The 14,997-nt window shown below is 42.1% G+C and overlaps 1 protein-coding gene across 1 annotated transcript in view; it reads right to left on the minus strand.

Annotated features, from left to right (window-relative positions):
* Positions 1-14,910, minus strand: part of STAU1 (staufen double-stranded RNA binding protein 1) — a 90,531-nt gene extending 75,621 nt beyond the window's left edge. Inside the window, exon 1 of the mRNA XM_073793085.1 lies at positions 14,891-14,910. The gene's annotated coding sequence lies outside the window, so the exon portion shown is untranslated. The remainder of the gene's footprint in view (positions 1-14,890) is intronic.
* Positions 14,911-14,997: the final 87 nt, after the last annotated feature.

A 14,997-nucleotide genomic window follows, 5' to 3' on the forward strand; every position in this document is an offset into this window, starting at 1 on the left:
CTTTCACAGGCATTGGACGTGGTCCATCACTCTCTTCTAGAAATAATCTTCTCCCTGGGCTTCTGGACCTGACTCTCTTCTAGTTTTCATCCTATTTCTCTGATCACTCCTATTCTTTTTTTTTTTTTAAAAATATTTATTTATTTGGCTGCGTCGGGTCTTAGTTACGGCACGCAGGATCTTTGTTGCAGCATGCGGGATACTCGTTGCAGCGTGAGGGACCCTTTGTTGTGGTGTGCGGGCTTGCTTGCCCCGCAGCATGTGGGATCTTAGTTCCCTGACCAGAGATCGAACCTGCATCCCCTGCATTGGAAATGCAGAGTCTTAACCACTGGACTGCTAGGGAAGTCCCTTTTCTGTCTTTTTAAGGTCTCAAAATGAGATAGATGAAAGTGTTTTGCAAACCTGAACACTGTAATTAGCAGAAATCGTTAATAGATTTTTGTTACTCATATAAAGAGAGGAATGCATATGGAGCAAAGTTGGAAGGTGGACTGGAAAATGAAAGTGATGGTTTTGTTGAAATGGTAGATTACAGGTGTCATCTTCTCTCTTTCTCTAATTGCCTTTATACTGTAACAGTGTTTTGTACGATATATATTTTATTTGGGTAAAATTAACACGCATTAATAGTATTTTAACAACATATATAAATCAAGCATATTTTTTAGAAAATAATCAATTCATAGTACGTTCTAAGAATGTAGATGTTAGCAATAGCATGGTAAAGTTGGTGGAAATGAGAACGAGGCTCTTCCTCAAGGAAAAAGTTTATTTACTCACAGGTCCGCCAGAGAAGGGATCACTCTATACCATGCAGGACCACAGGGGAAGCACCCGGGGTTGGTCAGGTGGCAGAAGACAGGAGAGAGGGGAAAGCCTGGGCCAGAGCCTTTATTGGAATAGGGCTAAACCGTTTAGGTTTGGTTAGTTTGAATAATCCCAGTGGGCTCTGGGCTATAGGGGTGGTCTCTAGTTGCCTGGTACCTAGCCTTGGGATGATGTAGGGCAAGGGAAATATTGGCTTGATGAGTGAGTTAGATAAGGAGGTGATTAGAGCTATAGACTTGAGATTGGTTGGTTTGTATCTGAAAGATGTGCTCTGAGCTGAGTCCTCTGCTATCGCTAAGGATTGAGTAGCCCTGGGAGGAGCAGCCTCTTCCCTACCAGCAAGCTTTTTAAGATGTCAAAACATCAGAAAATTTAAAACATGATTAATACTACACCTTCCAGGGAACTGCATTACTCTTTCAGATGCTGACCTGATACATCAGATATGAGAAGGAAGGATAATGCTTAGATAGATAGACAATGCATGAAGCAAGCATGTTACTCACAGCTGCAGCTGTTGCAGGCCTAGGTCAAAGACCATGGACAGTATTACTTACATTAAATGTCCTCCATACTTAAAAGAATAACATTACCCAAGGCAAACAAAGTGTACCAGTGAAGCAAAAGCTTTTGGAGGGTGTGGGCAGGAACTGAGCAGCTGAAAGGGTGGAGCTGGCTTGACAAGTTTTTGTGTATAAGCCCTAGGAGAATGCAAGAGGAAGTAACTGCTTGTGGGGTGGGAGAAGGAACATCCTTCAGTTTTCATCAACGTTTACGAGAAAAGAGGGAGAATCACGGCTCACTTAATGTTGTGATAAGGGGTTGCTGGCAAGTTCAGGTTTTTGTTTCCGGTGGACTTGGGTTCAAATCCTGCACTGGCCACTCAATGGCTTCTTTGGACAAGTCAGTTAATGATCACAAATAACACTTATGGAGCACTGACTATGTGTCAGGCACTCTTTTAAGTGCTTTACATGTATTAATTAATTTAACCCCCACAACAATCTCATGAGGTAGGTACTATAATTTCCTCCATTTTAGAGATGCAGAAACTGAGGCACAGAGTAAAGTCATTTGCCCAAGATCAACACACTTTCATTAAGTGGAGGAAACAGTTAAAACAGAGCCTGCCATATACCCCATATTCTTCCAGTAAATTCTTTTTTCTGCTTGAGTTAGTCAAGCAGAAAAAAGAATTCAGAAACCTGAACTCTAAGTGACACAATAAATTACAGGGTTTTTCATGCATGTTGTCACACGTGTATAAAGAATTTTGTGCCACATAAATGGTAGATATTATTTATATTCAATGAGATATAAGAGATTGTAAGGTGCAGAAAAGATTAACGTTAAAGTAAGTTAACTGAGGGGACTTCCCCGGAGGTCCAGTGGTTAAGACTCCGCACTTCCAATGCAGGGGGTGCGGGTTTGATCCCTGGTCCCTGGTCCCTGGGTTAATTGAGAAAGTATGAAACCTCACTGGAAATTGGTGTATTTTTTTTTAATTTATTTTTATTTTTGGCTGCATTGGGTCTTCATTGCGGTGCACGGGCTTCTCATTGCAGTGGCTTCTCCTGTGGCAGAGCACGAGCTCTAGGTGCGCAGGCTTCAGTAGTTTTGGCACGAGGGCTCAGTAGTTGTGGCTCGCTGACTCTAGAGCACAGTAGTTACGGCACACAGGCTCAGTTGCTCCGTGGCATGTGGGATCTTCCCAGACCAGTGTTCGAACCCGCATCCCCTGCATTGGCAGGTGGATTCTTAACCACTGCACCACCAGGGGAGTCCTGGTGTATTTGTTTTTAAAAACAACCTCGGATCTACAAGCAAAAAAAGTTGTGAATATGGTTCGGATCTTTTTTTTTGTCCTGAACCATTTGAGAGTAAATGCTGACTTGATACCTCGTCATCCCCAAACACTTCAGTGCGTATTTCCTACAACAAGGACTTTCTTCTATGTGATACACACATCCAAATAAAATAATTATGATATAGGGCTATCATCTAACCCTCAGACACCTTTCAGGTTTGCCAATTCACCCAACAATGTAACTTCCAGCAAAAAGATCTTTGCATTCAGATTGTTCTATTTCTTTCAGTCTGGAACAGTTCTTCAGTCTTTCCTCAACTTTCTCGTCCTTGACACTTTTGAAGATTTCAGGGCAACTATTTGGGGCACGTTCCTCCATCTGGGTTTAACTGAGGTTTCCTCATGATTCGATTCAGGTTTTTGGCAGGAAAATCAAACACTGCTAATGGTGTTTTCTCATTGCATCTTACCAGGTGACATGTGACTGCGATTTGTCCCCTTGCTGATCATGTTCACTCTGATCACTTGATTAAGGTGGCATCTGCTGGGCTTCACATCTGTATAGTTACTCTTTTTTTCTTCTTATTAAGTATTTTGTGGAGAGGCACTTTGAAATTAGGTAAATATGTTATTCCTTATCAGAAAATTTTTTTTTCCATTGAGGTATAGTTGATGTACAATATTATAGGTTTCAGGTGTGAAACATAGTGATTCACAATTTTTAAAGATTATACTCCATTTATAGTTAGTATAAAATATTTGCTATAGTCCCTGTGCTGTACAATATATCCTTATAACTTATTTTATGAACAGTAGTTTGTACAGACTTCAATTTCTTTATTTTTCTCTTTTATTCAATGGGTTTAATCTGTTACTTTTTTTTTTTGGCCGCGCCATGCAGTGTGCAGGGTCTTAGCTCCCCAACCAGGGATCGAACTTGTGCCCCCAGCAGTGGAAGTGCCGAGTCCTAACCACTGGACTGCCAGGGAAGTCCCTGTTACTTTTTTTAAATTGAGATGTAATCCACATACCATAAAACTCACCTTTTTAAAAAACAGTTCACACTTTTAAAGTGTACAATTCAGGAGTTTTTAGTATACTCATACCTTTCTAATTCCAGACATTTTCATCACCCCAAAACAAACACTGTACTCATTAGCAGTCACTCTCTGTTCATCCCTCTTCCCAGCCACTGGCAAACACTAATCTACCTTCTGTCTCTATGCATTTGCCTATTCTGGACCTTTCATACAAACAGAATCATAAAATATTTGGTGGCTCCTTTCACTTAGCATAATGTTTTCCAGGTTCATCCATGTTGTAGCATGCATCAGTACTTCACTCCTCCTTGTTGATGACTAGTATTCCATTGTATGGATATATTTACCACATTTTGCTTATTTATTCATCAGGTGATGGACATTTGGGTTGTGTCCATTTGGGGCTATTATGAATTAAGGCTTCTATGAACATCCATTTACAGGTTTTTGTGTGGATAGATGTTTTTAATTCTCTTGGGTATGTAGCTAGAAGTGGAATTGTTGGACCATGTGATAACTCTGTGTTTAACTTTGTGAGGAATTGCCAAACTGTTTTCCAAAGGGGCTGCACCATTTTATACTCCCACCAAATATGTATGAAGGTTTCAGTTTCTCCACACTCTTGCCAACAGTTCTTATTGTCAGTTTCTCTTTTTATTACAGCCATCTTAGTGGATGCAAAGTGACAGTGCCTGTGGTTTTTATTTACATTTCCCTAATGATTAGTGACGTTGAGCATCTCTTTGCCCTCATCATCTCCAACAGGCTCTTTCTGACCTTTCAAGTCTCAGAGTAAAGGTCCTCTTCTCACAGAGGCCTTCCCTACGTCTTTTAACATTCACTGCAGCTGCCGTTATTTTTTTTTAAGATTTTTTTTTGATGTGGACCATTTTTAAAGTCTTTATTGAATTTGTTACAATATTGCTTCTGTTTTATGTTTTGGTATTTTGATTGCAAGGCATTTGGGATCTCAGCTCCCCAAACAGGGATCAAACCCGCACCCTCTGCATTGGAAGAAGTCTTAACCACTGGACCGCCAGGGAAGTCCCGCAGCTGCCATTATTAACATCATTCTGTAAATGTCTCTAGTTCTCCTTGTCAGCACTTTAGGTAAGACTGTACTTTCCTGTCCCCTTGATGTTGAGTGTGGCTCTATGTCTTGATTTGACCAGTAAAATGTGAACAGAAGTGATTTATATTGTTTCTGGACAAAAGTCTAAGAGGCAGTTCAATCGTTGTCATATATCCTTCTCACTGCTGCGGTAATCATCACATCCCATGTTGAGATAAAGCCTTTGTAAGCCTGGGCCCACGGGTGATTACAGTGAGCAGACTTCCCAACCTGATGATCCCAATGTTGTTCTGATGAGTCCGGCAGCTATTTAAGAATTTAAACATAGAGTTAACATATACCCAACAATTCCGCTCCTAGTACCCAAGAGAACTGAACACGTATGTCCACATAAAAACTCATACATGTTCACAGCAGCATTATTCATGACAGCCAAAAAATAGAAACAACTCAAATGCCCATCAACTGATAAGTGAAATCTGGCATATCCATACAATGGAATATTATTCAGCCATGTATAAAAGAATGAAGTACCGACACATGCTACAACATGGATGAACCTGGAAAACATGCTAAGTGAAGGAAGCCAGTCAATATATTACACAATTACACGATTGCCCAGAAGAGGCAAATCCATAGGGACAAAAAGTAGATTAGTGATTGCCTAGGGCTGGGGTGTTTGTGGGAGGATTTCTTAGAAATCGACATTTGGTGCCTCTTTCTCCACTTTCAGTTCTCAGCTTTGGGACAGTCCCTCTTATCAACCTGCCTTTTCTTCATCTCATTTATTCAGTTTGTACTGATTCTACAACCCACCAAGGGTGTGACCTTGGGCAAATTCCTTTATCTCTCTGTGCCTCAGTTTCTTCACCTGTAAAATGAGCATATGATAGCACCATTAGGAAGGTTACACTTCGAACTCACGAGAATGGCTGGCTCTGGCGAGAGGAGAGAGAAGGAATGAGAAGGCAATATCCCCAGTGTGTAAAACAGAGGCTGAAACAAAGCAGGAGCTCAATAAGTAGTTGTGGAATTAATGAAAACGTTTGGTACCACTGTTCAGTAGTAGAATATTGCTCAACACTAATTATTGAGAATATCCACCTTGACTCTCTGAGAACGAAATCAGTTGGAAACTCTGCGTTGAATTGGAGGGGGAAAACTTGATTTTCCTAAATACAGCTTGAGTTCTGGGGCTGGGTACCTTCCCTGGTGGCACAGTGGTTAAGAATTCACCTGCCAATGCAGGGGACATGGGTTCGATCCCTGGTCTGGGAAGATTCCACATGCCCCAGAGCAACTAAGCCCGGGCGCCACAACTACTGAAGCCCGCGAGCCTAGAGCCTGTGCTCTGTAACAAGAGAAGCCACTGCAATGAGAAGCACGCACACCGAAACGAAGAGTAGCCCCCGCCTGCCGCAACTAGAGAAAGCCCGCGCGCAGCAACAAAGACCCAACGCAGCCAAAAATAAATAAAAATAAAGTTCTGGGGCTGATGTTAGACCCCCAAGGAGAAAAATAAGCAATCTCTTTTCCTTTTTTCCAGTCTGTTCTTCTTAGACTTTAGTTTGGAGAGGAGATAATAAATTAAGTGGGAATGGTGAGGAGGAAGGGTGGAAGTGAGAGTCCAGATGGATTTTACAAGGAAGTGCAGCAAATCTCCAAAGCTCCCAACATCTTTGACCTCCAAAGATTTCAGAGGACTTGCTCATTCTTGGGCAAGGTTGTTAAGACTTCCACATCTACCCAGATCTTATCAATCGCAAATCATTTCAGGGAATTAAGATGTGAAGGCAGCCTGGATCTGGCTAATAAATAGTTAATGAAGCTTAAGCCAGTGGGGCACCACGTGCAGGGAAATGCATAGCACTCCTGGAACACAGCCTGGTGGTTCCAGAATCAAGGCAAGTAGACACACGTCAATACAAAACATTCCTCGTGCCAATGACAAGTCCTAACAGATCATCCAGGCATTCTGGGGAGGAAGAGGTCTTATTTGTAGGTGGAGAGAGCCAAGTAGGGCTGCTAAAAGAAGCAGCATTTCCAGGGAAGTTTTATTTCCTTGGGAACACTGCACAAGAGAGCAGATGTGTTTCTTTAAAAATTGCCTTAGCTCTTGGTATCACTTTGAAACCATGCAACTCAGGCTGGGACTTGAACCCACGTGCAGGGATTTGAACCCGGCCAAAACCCTGATTGGGACTTGAACCCACGGTCTTTTTTTTTTTTTTTAATTAATTAATTTTTGGGGCTGCATTGGGTCTTTGTTGCTGCACGCGGGCTTTCTCTAGTTGCGGCAAGCGGGAGCTACTCTTTGTTGCGGTGCACAGGCTTCTCGTTGCGGTGGCTTCTCTTGTTGTTGAGCACAGGCTCTAGGTGCACGGGCTTCAGTAGTTGTAGCATGTGGGCTTAGCAGTTGTGGCTCGCAGCCTCTAGAGTGCAGGCTCAGTAGTTGTGGCGTACGGGCTTAGTCGCTCCGCGGCATGTGGGATCTTCCCGGACCAGGGTTGAACCCGTGTCCCCTGCATTGGCAGGCGGATTCCCAACCACTGCGCCACCAGGGAAGCCCGAACCCACGGTCTTTTTTGTTTGTTTTTGTGTGTGTGTGTGTGGTATGCGGGCCTCTCACTGTTGTGGCCTCTCCCGCTGCGGAGCACAGGCTCCGGACACGCAGGCTCAGCGGCCATGGCTCACGGGCCCAGACGCTCCGCGGCACGTGGGATCTTCCCGGACCGGGGCACGAACCCGTGTCCCCTGCATCGGCAGGCAGACTCTCAACCACTGCGTCACCAGGGAAGCCCCCCACGGTCTTTTAATTGAAGTCACACAACTAGTCTCAGGACTTAATGAAGCTCAGGGTCTTGATGCCACAACGCAGAGAAAATTCAGTGAGAGACAAAGTGACAGGCAAAAAGTGCATTTATTTAGAGAGAAACATACTCCATAGAGTACGGGCCATCTCAGAAGGCGAGAGGCCCGGAAATATGGCGTGTTTAGTTTTTATAGGCTGGGTAATTTCATAGACTAATGAGTGGGAGGATTAGTCCAACTATTTTTGGGTGGCAGTGTAGTGGGGATTTCCGGGAATTCAGCCACCACCCAATTTTTGGCCTTTTATGGTTAGCCCTGAACTGTCATGGCACTGGTGGGTGTGTCATTTAGCGAATGTATTACAATGAGCATATAATGAGGCTCAAGGTCTACTGGAAGTCAAATCTTCCACCATCTTGGGTGTAGTTAGTTCTAACCAGTTTTTGTCATGTCCTATGGCTATGTCATTCTTTTAAAGGTTGTGCCCTGGCCTCTTCCCTCCTGTTTCATTTTTACCATTTCTTTTACTCATATTGTATTTCCCCCTCAAACTGAAAAGAGTGACAATGCTTCCCCCTCCCCTCTGATTACAAATATATGGTCAGTTTTTAAAAAATCAAGTATTATGGAAAACTATAAAGAAGTAACTAAAAATCATCCATAATTTTACCCCCTTTCCAGAGATAAATTTTGGTGTATGTACCTCTTGACTGTAACAGATTTCCTGTTGCCTCCAGTAGCTGTTATCCATTTCTTCCATTGAATTTTAGTTGGGCATATGGCTGCTCAGGATAAAACCTATATTTCCCAGTTTCTTTGCAGGTAGGTATGCCCACAGACTAAGTTCTGGTCAATGGGATGGAAGCAGAAGTCCTAGAAGTGTGATTAAGGGTAGGATATGTGTTTTTCTTTCCCTGCCCCTTCCTTCCTGCTTGCTGGAATGAGGCCTGATGGCTGGAGGTTTAGCAGCTATTTTGGACAGTGTGGTGGAAGCCACGTGATGATGATATGGAACAAAAGGGTGGAAGGAGCCTGGGTTCCTGATGACTTTGTGAAACCACCCTACTTGCCCTTTTATTCAAAAGAGAACTCAGTGTTGAATTTATTTGATTCAGTCTCCATTCACCAAGTTTGTCGGTAAATCCAATGTCAGCTCTTTTGGGGGGCTCTTTCCCATCACTTGGAATCATGCAAAACCAACCAACCAACCAACCAACCCACCAGCCCAGGTTCCCATAATACAAGAAAAGTGGGGAAGGCCCAATTTAGTTTTCTGCTCATGATCACTGCTGATTTGCTCAGAGACCAAGTCCAGACCAAGTCCCAAAAAAGTTAGATGGCTCTGCTCTCAACATCCACTTCCTCTGTGCAAAGCCTGGCCATGCAGAGACCCCAATCAAGGAACTTGCTGCTTTGCAGGGCACTGGGAGCATGAGAGATGTAGGTCTTGAATACTCAGAAATTCACCACTCTCTGTCCTTCCAGCCTTCCTGTAGTGAATGTCTGTTATTCTTTACGGCTGCTCAACATCCTTGGATTCCTTCCCCTCCCAATGTTCGGGAGTATCCCACCTCATCAATTCATGCCTATCTAAGATGGAGACTAGATCATCACTTTTTCAAGATCCCTGCATCTGGAGTACAGGCTTGTGACCTAAGCTCCGCCAATCAGAGGATCAGTGCCCGTCTTCCATGGGAAGCAGACAGCCAGTCAGAATCCACTGCAGCCAGCATGGCAGAAGAGACTCTCAACTTCGGAGGCAGCAGGGATCTCTGGTTCTTTAGTCAGAGGACAAATCATGATGTCTGGAAACAGCAGTGGCTTCAGTGGTATCTCAGTCAAAGGAGATTTACAAAGTAATTTGGCCATTGTTTCTGGATGTAGCCTTCAGGTCTGAAGATTTTCTTTTCCTTTCTTTTTCTTCCCTCCCTCCCTCCCTTCCTTCCTTCTTTTTCTTTCTTTTTCTTTCCTTCCTTCCTTCCTTCTTTCCCTCCTTCCTTTCTTCCCTTCCTTCCTTCCTATCAATCCACCCATCCACCTAGAGATACCTATATGGCTATAGAGATACAGAAAGAGACAGAGACAGAGGAAGAATGGGAGAGGTAGAGATAGAGATTGTAAAGAATTGGTTCATGCAATTATGTGTCTGGCAAGTCCAAAATCTGTAGAGCCAATGTCCCAGTTTGAGTCCGAAGGCTGCAAATTGTTTTGGAATCACGAGAATTCCAGTTCCAGTCTGACAAATGCCCTGAGGCAGGAAGAATTCTCTCTCACACAGGGGTCAGTCTTTTGTTCTATTCACACCTTCAACGGATTGGATTAGGCTCCTTATGGAGGATAATCTGCTTTACTCAGTCTAGTCATTTACCTTAATCTCACCCCAAAACACTCTCACAGAACCACCTAGAATGTTTGATCAGATATCTGGACATCTTGTGGCCCAGTCAAGTTGACACATACAGTTAACCATCACAATGACCAATAAACAACTTTCTGGGATTGGATTAGTTGTCCGTCTTCAACCCAAAGCAGGAGCTTCCACCTCTTTCCCATTTTAGAAAACCTATAACCCAACATAAACATTAGGCCACACTCCTCTCACAACCCTGAAGCCACACACCTCCATTGCTTTCTCCGCTGTTTCTCTTCAGTTTAGCCTTTCTTGGTGGGCCTAAAATCCCATTGCCCCCTCTTGGTGAGTCCACAGCAGCAAAAAGCACAAAATACCAACCGTTTTCTTAATAACTTCCCCATATTCCAGACATAAAAATGGAATCTTACCATACATGTTGTTTTATAATCTGCTTTCTTACTGTATCTTAGATATTATTCTATGTTAGCATAAACGGAGCTACATATTTTTTAATGGCTACAGTATTCCCTTGTAAAAATGTACCACAACTGAGTGAACTATTTCTTTATTGTTACACAGTAGGGTCATTTACAACTTTTTACCGTTGTAAACAGTGTTTTGATGTACATATGACTGTGTACACTTGTCTGAATATATATATATATATATTTAATTTATTTATTTTCGGCTGCGTTGGGTCTTCGTTGCTGCGCGTGGGCTTTCTCTAGTTGCGGCGAGCGGGGACTACTCTTCGTTGTGGTGCACGGGCTTCTCATTGTGGTGGCTTCTCTTGTTGCGGAGCATGGGCTCTAGGCTTGTGGGCTTCAATAGTTGTGGCACAAGGGCTCAGTAGTTGTGGCATGTGGGCTCTAGAGTGCAGGCTCAGTAGTTGTGGCACACGAGCTTAGTTGCTCCGCAGCAATGTGTGATCTTCCTGGACCAGGGCTCAAACCTGTGTCCCCTGCATTGGCAGGCAGATTCTTAACCACTGCACCACCACCACTAGTCCTATACTAGTTATTTTAACAGAGAAAATTTAATGTAAAGAATTGTTTAAGACCCCTCAAATAGCCAAAGCAATCTTGAGAAAGAAGAACAAAGTTGGAGGCATCATGCTTCCTGGTTTTAAACTATATTACAAAGCTATAGTAATCAAACCAGTATGGTATTCATATTTTAAAAAGACACATAGATCAATGGAACAGAATAGAGGGCCCAGAAATAAACCGACATATATATGGTCAATTAATTTACGACAATGGAGCCAAGAATATACAGCGGGGATGGGACAGTCTCTTCAATAAACACTGTTGGGAAAACTGAACAGCAACATGCAGATGAATGAAACTGGACCACTACCTCACACCATACACAAGTATTAACTCAAAATTAACTCAAAAAAGCCTTGAATGTAAGACCTGAAACCATAAAACCTCTACAAGAAAACACAGGCAATAAGCTCCTTGACATCAGTCTTGGTGATGATTTTTTGATTTGACACTAAAAGCAAAGGCAATAAAAGCAAAAATAAACATGTGGGACTACATCAAACTAAAAAGCCTCTGCACAGCAAAGAAAAACATCAACAAAATCAAAAAGCAACCTACCAAATGTGGGAAAATATTTGCAAATCACATATCCGATAAGGGACTAATTAATATCCAAAATATATAGAGAACTCATACAATTCAATACCAAAAACCCCAGAAAATCTGATTTAAAAAATGGGCAGAGGATCCAAATAGACATTTTTCCAAAGAAGACATACAGATGGCCAATGGTTACATGAAAAGGTGTTCAACATCATTAATCATCAGGGAAATGCAAATCAAAACCAAAAGGTGATATCACCTAACACCTGTTAGAATGGCTATCATCAAGAAGGCAAGAAATAGGTGTTGCTGAAGATGTGGAGAAAAAGGAATGCTTGTGCACTGTTGGTGGGAATGTAAATTGGTGCAGCCGCTATGGAAAACAGTATGAAGATGCCTCAAAATATTAAAAATACAACTACCATATGATCCAGCAATTCCACTTCTGGGTATCTATCCAAAGGAAATGAAAATACTAACTCAAAACCGTATCTGAACCCCCCCATATTCATAGCAGCATTATTAACAATAGTCAACACATGGAAGCAACCTAAGTGTCCATCAATGGATGAATGGATAAAGAAAATGTGGTATTTATACATAATGAAATATTATTCAGCCATAAAAAAGAAGGAAATCTTGCCATATGCAACAACATGGATGGACCTTGAGGGCATAATGCTAAGTGAAATAAGTAGGACCGAGAAAGATAAATACCGTATTATCTCACTTATATGTGGAATCTAAAAAGAAAAAAGCAACCCCCACTGAAACTCATAGGTCAGAGAACAGTGGGTGGTTGCCAGAGGCGGGTGAAATGGGTGAAGGTGGTCAAAAGGTACAAACGTCCAGCTATAAAATAAGTCATGGAGATGTAACATATAGCATGGTGACAACAGATAATAATACTGTATTTTATATTTGAAAGTTGCTAAGAGAATAAATCTTTTTATTTTTATTTATTTATTCAGCCATGCTGTGAAAGCACTGAGTCCTAACCACTGGACCACCAGGGAATTCTCCATGTATTTTATATATAGTAGTGTGTATATGTTAATCCAAAACTCCTAATTATTCCCGCCGCCGTCACGTGGCTATTGTAATTAAAATAAAAACAGAAAATTCAATTCCTCAACTTGCTACATTACAAGTGCTCAACAGCCACTTGTGGCTAGTGGCCATCATATTGGATACCACAGATAGAAAACATTTTAATGCTGCAAAAAGTTCCAATGGACAGTATTAATCTAACAATTGGCATTTATCTGATGTTTTGTAGTAAACAAAGTCTGTTCACCTCCATCTTTGTCTTTAATCTCATGTGATGCTGTCTTGGTTTTCTAAGAGTTCAAGGCAGTGTGACTCAAAATATGGACAGTGTGACTTAAACTGTAAACTGTTCATTACCTGCTCAGGACACTATAAATATAGAAATTGAGAATAAGCTTTCAGAAAGTTTTCTAGCAAGCTGATCTTGTCACACATTTTTATTGTATTTTACAGAAGTACCAGTCTGCAATGGATTGGAAATTTCAAATGCTGGTCCTTCACTATAGATTGTGCACTTGCAGGTACAAGTGCTCCAAGGTGCAAGGATGACTTGGACATGGTTCCGGCCCTCCAGAGCTCAGGGAAGAAGAGTGGAGGGAGCCAGAGCTGACATAAGGCTTATTTGAATTGAGCAAACATTGACATATAGACTTGACGGACGTCTGAAAATGATTCAAAAACACATAAGGACATTCATTCACTCATTTATTCATCTAGTAATTACTGAATGCCTACTATATACTAAGCACTAGGGATACAGCAGTGAACAGGATAGAAAGTGGAGTAATTGGAACACTCATATATTACTGATGTAAAAAGAGTACAGCTGCTGTGGAAAATATTTTGGTGGTTCCTCGAAAAGCTAAACACAGAATTACCACATGACACAGCAATTTCACTCCTAGGTATACACCTGAAAGAATTGAAAACAGAGACTCAAATAGATCCTCGTACGCCAATGTTCATTGCAGCATTATTCACAATAGGCAAAAGGTGGAAACAACCCAAGTGTCTATTTACAGATGAATGGATAAACAAAACGTGGTATATCCATACAACAGAACATTATTCAACCATAATGAACTTGACACATGCTGCAACATGGATGAACCTTGAAAACACTGTGCTAAGTATAATAAGCCAGACACAAAAGGACAAATATTGTATAATTCAACTTACATGAAATATTTAAAACACGCAATTTCATAGAGACATAAAGTAGGTTAGAGGTTTACCAGGACTGGGGAGAGAGAAGAATGGGGAGTTAGCTATTCCTTAATGGTTACAAGGCTTTGGCTTGAGCTCATGAAAAAGTTTTGGAAACACATAGCAGTGATGGTTGCACAACACTGTAAATATAATTAATGCCAATGAATTGTACACTTAAAAATAGTTAAAATAGCAAAAAAAAAAATAGACAACTGAACCTACTTTTATGACACAACTGCAATTCTGCTGCAAGTACAAAGTGTTAAACACGGAAGGAGCAAACAGCTATGAAGGAGGATAGGTAGTAGTCCACGAAGGCTCCAGGTAGGAGGTGGTATTTAGGAAGTTAAGATTCAGTGAGATTTCCACAAGCAGAGAAGAGATGAAAACTTCCTGGTAAGCTGTGAGATCTACTTTCCTTAAGGACCCTGGAGCCACTGCCTCGGTTATAATCTTGGCTCTGTAATTAAGTGGCTCTGTGACCCTGGGAACCTCTCTGCGCCTTAGTTTTTTTTTTTTTTTTTGCGGTACGCGGGCCTCTCACTGTTGTGGCCTCTCCCGTTGCGGAGCACAGGCTCCGGACGCGCAGGCTCCGCGGCATGTGGGATCTTCCCGGACCGGGGCACGAACCCGTGTCCCCTGCATTGGCAGGCGGACTCTCAACCACTGCGCCACCAGGGAAGCCCCATCGCCTTAGTTTATCTGTAAAATGGCGACAGTAATGGTACCTTCTGCTAGGGTTGCCGTAAGGATTAAATTAGTTAATACATGTAGAAGTGCTTAGATCAGTACTTGGCACAGAGTAAATGTTATACAAGTGTTAGCTATTCTTAATTTTTGGCCTCACAGCGGTGGCTTGCGGAATCTTAGTTCCCCGACCAGGGATCGAACCCGCGCCCTGGGCAGTGAAAGTGCGGCCCATTGGACCGCCAGGGAAGTCCCAGCTATTCCTATTTTTAATTTTTTCTTTTTTTATGAAAGTAAATGTTTACTGTGGAAAAAAACCTAAGACGAAACTAAAAATCGCTTAAAATTCTACCACCCAGAGACAATCACTGCTAAGTGTTTAGTGTATTTTCTTCCACAATTTTTTTGTACATAAATATACGGAGCTCATCCACGCACCTCTTTAGACTTTCTCCTCCGCAACTCGCACACGCCTCCAACCGTCCCACCGTTTTCTGAGCACCAAGAGTACGGATTTTGTTTAACACAAACGCCGTGCCTTGCCT

This window comes from Tursiops truncatus, chromosome 15, assembly GCF_011762595.2.
Source record: "Tursiops truncatus isolate mTurTru1 chromosome 15, mTurTru1.mat.Y, whole genome shotgun sequence".
NCBI classification, from domain to species: Eukaryota; Metazoa; Chordata; class Mammalia; order Artiodactyla; family Delphinidae; genus Tursiops; species Tursiops truncatus.